Raw genomic sequence first — 5846 nt, 5'->3', positions numbered from 1 at the left:
TAGAGATCTGGGGACACGTTTGAAGACAGCGGAATGCTGAACGAGGTAGTGGATGCCTCCTCTCTGGTGGTAGAAGCCGTTAGAGAGCAGAGCGAAGTCAGCTTAGATTCCCAGGTGTTGTAATGCAGAGGGCTGGATAGGAACTCAATTCCACCTTCCTTAAAAAGAACAGCAACATAGGTTATGGAGGTGTCGTTCAGCAGTAGAGTACTTCTCTGGCGTGTCCATGGTCCCGGGTTCAGTACCCATCTAAACAAAAAACCAAAACCATGTGGATTACTATAAGTGAGAAAGCAAAGAGCAAGGGAAAAGAAAGAAGGAAGAAAGGCCGGTCTGGGTTTGCAGGACTGGTGTGGGGGATGTTTCTGCCCTGCTCTGAGTTTAGTGGGTAGTTCCAGGCACTGGGCAGTTTTCCAGCTTGGGGAAGTTACTCAATAAGAAGAAGCCAACTCCAGACAGCTCGTCGGGAAATGTGGGGAGTCAGTGCCTGGGTGGTTTTCATGCTAATCCAGGATTTATTAAAGCTCAGAAAGCAAGCAGCAGAGAGCGCTTTTATAATGAGCCGTTTCTGCAAGGAGAGTCATCAGCATTTTGATAGAAAAAGGGATTTCTGTCTGAAATTCTCTGAGTGAGGCAGCCCTGGAAGAGGGGCCTTCCTCCGCAAGTCTGGAGTCCGGAAGAGCACCCTCTGCTTTCCTAGTCCTCCTCCCCGAGGCAGTTTTCACTTGCTCTTGATAGTTAACTTTCCCTTTGCCCACTCTAATGTGAGGTGACATGGCCTGTCTCTGACAGTTACATGGTGGTCTTTACTACACTAACAGTCTGTATGTAAATTAAATTGTTTTACGTCTACAAAGGTAGAGAGGGAAGCCCTGCTGGAAGTCATTTGTAACAGTCAAGCCCTCTGTATTCACAGGTTCTATGTCTGTATTCAAGGAACTCCAGATCACAGATGCTGGTAGACTCCCACAGCTGCTTTTATACAACTTTCCATTATTCCCTAAACTTTACTGTTCAGTGTAACTGGAAGTTTCTCTCCCACTCACCAGTTCCCAAATAACCACTATGAGGCTTAATAGTGATGATAATTGTTTGGGCTATTAGCTCAGCCTTATTGTTAACCAGCTTAAATTAACCCATTTCTATTATTCTATATTTTACCACAAGGCTCATGGTTTGTTACCTCACATCTTGCTTCTCCAGAGGCTGCTGGTGTCTCTCTGACTCCGCCCTTCTTCTCCCTCTATCTCTGTTTGGATTTCCCACCCAGCTCTGTTCTGCCTGGCTACTGGCAAACCAGCTTCTTTATTAACCAATGGTAATAAAACATATTCACAGCATACAGAAAGACATTCCACATCATTTCCCCTTTTCTGTAATCAAGAAGGAAGGTTTCAACTTTAACATAGTAAAATTACATACAACAAAATGGTTATCAAACAAGAATTACAGTTGTAATGTCTAGTCTATTTGTATTCAACAAAATTAAAGAAAATATCATCTGTCCTATCTTTGTAAGTCTAAAGTTTCATATCTAATTTTTTATCATAACTAAGGAAAACTATAACTATTTAGTCTTCAACTCCATCAAAGAACCCAGAATGATATAATATTACCTGATACAGGAAGTGCATTATAAGCAACTTCAAAAATTCTAGAAATGACAGAAATATCTGACTGTCTGGACAGCCACCCAAGTTCTTCTGTAACATTGGGGCATCCATTTTTAGCCTACAGTCTTAAAGTATCTGGCAGATTTTTCAGTCAGAAAAATTTGAAGAACTGTCCCTTGAATTTTGGCAAAATTTGACAGTCGCTTTCTTTCGTGTCCTGCTGACTGTCTGGCAGACTCTTTCATGAAGCAGGAACACTGAAGGGCTGTCTCACCTTGTTTTGGCAAGTTTAGCAGTCATTTTCCTGTGGGTCCTGCATGTCCAGTTCATACAGCATATTGTCAAGCAGTCCAGCAAGAGCAGATTCTTGCCCAAATGCCTAGCCTTGCCACATTGAAAGCAAACACCATAAGGGGCTTCGTCAGTGTCCATCGTCCTCTTGAAGTAATTGGTGCTGCCAGGAGAAGACATCTCACATCCAAAGAATTCTAAGTTGTTAAAACATTTTAAATTCCATATTCTGGCCAGGTGGTGGTGGCACACGCCTTTAATCCCAGCACTTGGGAGGCAGAGGCAGGTGGATCTCTGTGAGTTCAAGACCAGCCTGGTCTACAAGAGCTAGTTCCAGGACAGGCTCCAAAACCACAGAGAAACCCTATCTCGAAAAAAAAAAAAAAAATCCATATTCTGTAGGTCTTTTAAGTGTTTAAAGATTACCTATTCATCTGAAATATATCTCTGCATATTTAGAAAATCTAACCAGCTTGACTATAAGTTTGACTATTATAGATGACTATTAATCAGTATTTTAAATTATATATTGCATTTTTAAATAAGCTGCATAAATATAATACCTTAAACAAAAGTAAAAATATATATACAGTATAACAAAATTGACCTTAAATTTGTATCAATAAACCAAAACCATACCAATATAAAGTATTTTGAATTTAACAGTTGTTTTTTGGATTAAAGTAGATTAATAGCCTACCTTTTTTATCATTTCTATATCAGTTCATCTCTTTGCACTCCATGAGTTATGATAATATAGAGGTGATTTAAATTATACAGAAGAATGTACATGTGTTTTAGACAAATATTGTGCTGTTTTATACAAGAGAGTTAAGCATATTGATTTTAATATCTAAAGATCCCAGGGGAGTTATGGCTTCATTCATTTTCCATGGACACCAAATAAGCTGGTTACTTTGTCAACTGGATTGAAGAATGCATAGAACGTTCATAAAGCATGCCTCTGAGAGCACCTGTGAAGGAGTTTCCACAGAGAGATGGGTGAATGGATCATCCCATGGATGGAGCCTGCTATAGGAAGGTGGTGGTGGAACGGAGAAAATGAGAGGCTGAAGGAACTGGGTGAGTGGAGAGCAATCCTTGGATGTGTCTTTCCTGTCTTCTTCCTGCATGTTCCTTTGTCTGGTTCTTGTCTGCCATGAGGTAAAATGCTTTCTGTGTTCCCTGTCCTGTTCTTGCCAAGTTCACAGGCTAAGCAGCTATGGACACTTGGAATCCATAATCCCAAACAAATCTTTCCTCAGAACTGTTTCTATCGGATAACTGCTTCTAGCTACTCAAAAGCAGCTAACATATCAAGGGATGGCTGTATAGTTCTATCAAGTGACTAGAAACATTGTGCTCAGAGCTCTGGATTTTGGTTTCTCTCTTCTGCTGCTAGACCATTCATTATATGAAAAAATGTAATGTAGTTTAGGTTAATTGTCTTTCCTTTCCTGTCTTTATTCTCCAAGAACTGATATTAAACAGAGTAAATTCTCTTAGACTTAGAAAAAAATTCTGAGGTTTCCTTAGGACTTCATAAGTTTTTACTTTTTCACATAGCAGTTGTTTCGTTGATTTGTTTTTTTCAATTTCCAAACATACTAGAAGATACTACATGAGTGAGCATGGCTTTGGCAAGTTTCGATGTGGGCGGCGGATTTTTTTTTTCCAAGACTTGGTTTCTCTGTAGCTTTGGTGCCTGTCCTGGAACTCGCTCTGTAGAACAGGCTGGCCTCGAACTCACAGAAATCGGCCTGCCTCTACCTCCGGGGTGCTGGGATTAAAGTCATTCACCACCACTGCCCAGCTGTGGGCAAGCTCCTAAGCATACGTTGAGGCTGATTTTTCAGTGGTCAGTTCAGTGTATGTTGTAGGGAGAGCTTATGTTGGCAAGAATGCTATAGGCAAAGCCCCAGCCAGGCAGCGTGGGTTGTGCCATTTATTCAGCTGCCATAGGAAGCAGCAGCAAGCCCTGAAGAGGGGTTCAGATGATGGATAGGAAGAAAGGAGCATGCAGCTTCAGAGATGTGGGAATGAAAAAGAGGTGACAAACGGGCCAGTGTGGCAGGTTTCCAGAATGAAGGAACTGGAAAAGTTTGAGGACAAAATATGCGTTAAATGTTTGCAAACACTGGGCTGGCAAGATGGCTCAGCAAGAAAGGCTGTGTCGTCAGGTCTGATGGCCTGAGCTCAACCTCTGGGAGAACCACAGTGTCCTCTGACCTTTGCCCTCACACACTAACAACAATGACAGTAATAGCAAGCAAGTTGTTTTTGTTTTTTTAAGAACTGTAAACATTTGTGAGAGACCATAAGTATTAAGAGTCAAGTACTCTAGGGCTGGAGAGGTGGCGAGATGGCTCAGAGGTTAAGAACACTTGTTGCTCTTGTAGATGACCTAGCTTTCAGTTTCCAGCACCCACATGATAGCTCAAACCATCAGTAACTTCAGTTCCAGGGAATCCAGCATCTTCTTGTGACTTTCTTGGGCACCAGTCACACACACAGCACACATACAGGCATGCAGATAAAATACTCATAAATAAGAATAATATAAAAAACAGTCAAATATCCTGAACCATCATTTCTTTAGCTTTTATAAGGTTATTTCTGTTTTATTAGACAGGAGGATGCTTGGGTTTGACTATAAACTTGGTCTTTTCTAATTTTCAAATTATATTGTGTGTGTGTGAGAGGAGGGGCGACGCACATATGTAAGTCAGAGGACAACTTGCGGGAGTCAGTTCTCTCCTTCTTGGGGATAAAATTCAGGTCATTAGTCTTGGCATAATCTAGACTTCACATGCTAAGTCATCTTGCCATCCCTTGTCTTTCTATGTAAAGTTTCTGTAATTCTGTGCAGAAGGAAGCAGGATGGTTTGAGTTCTGTTGTGACTCTTACTTCAGCAGGGCAGCTGCCATAGGCTGCCATATTCCTGGTACAAGTAAACATCCATCCCCAAAGACTGGTGATGGATTGATGCAGGACAGACGCAGGACCGGTGCAATAACAACTTCATTTGGCCCATTTCTTTTTTCCATTTTCACGGCTGTTTGCTAATGGCATAGGAAACACACACGGCATACATACGTGCATCAGAGTTTCAGATGGTACAAAATGGGGAGGGATAAATAAATGCATTTGTTGACATATCAATAGAAGGCTTTACTTTCTTTCAGTCTGAGCTACCATCTTCTCGTAATTTACCAAATGTACGCAAGGAGAGAAAGAGGTGAGGTAAGATGTTCATATGTGGACATTTTTTTCTTTAAACCACTCAGAAATTGTGTGTGTGTGTGTGTGTGTGTGTGTGTGTGTGTGTGTGTGTGTGTGTACTTTAAACCACTCATAAATCATGGGGTTGCTCCTGTGACTGCATATTGTTAGGTCCACAACAGCCACGAAAATGGCAGTGCTGGTGATAATGTCCAAACAAAAAGTCATTGGCTGGGCAAAGAATTGTTATTGGGGAAGAAAAAGTCTAAAGGCAGGTTTCTTTTTACCAGGAACTTCCCTGAATCTGCCCCCAAAGGTCAGCTACTTCTAGCAAGAGTGTCTAGTTCTCAGTCAATCAGACAGCATGTATCCTCTCTGCCCCCACCCCCAGATAGCCTTGGCAGTTTGATCCCCAATAAATCTCTCCACCCACAGAGTGGTCCAGTTTGTTTCACTGCACCTTAGTTTGGTGCAGAATGGTGGGGCCCTTTTCAAACAGTCCTGTCCTGCCCAACTGAACCAAACCACCACCTCTATGCTGGCTTCTGCTTCCCACCACATTCAACTCCATAAGTCCATCTCCTCAGGCATTTCTCTTCCCCATCTAGTCTACCTACTTGTCTCTTCTTGACTGCTTGGGTAGGTATCCTCTTGGAGCTGCCTTCTTTGTTTCTCTCTGATTTTTGTTGATTTGCTGGAATCTCTCTCTCTCTCTCTCT

The sequence above is a fragment of the Alexandromys fortis genome, unplaced genomic scaffold (assembly GCF_014885135.2).
Source record: "Alexandromys fortis isolate MF-2015 unplaced genomic scaffold, M_Fortis_MF-2015_v1.1 scaffold_7, whole genome shotgun sequence".
In the NCBI taxonomy this organism is placed as follows: Eukaryota; Metazoa; Chordata; class Mammalia; order Rodentia; family Cricetidae; genus Alexandromys; species Alexandromys fortis.
This window is presented reverse-complemented; position numbering follows the sequence as displayed.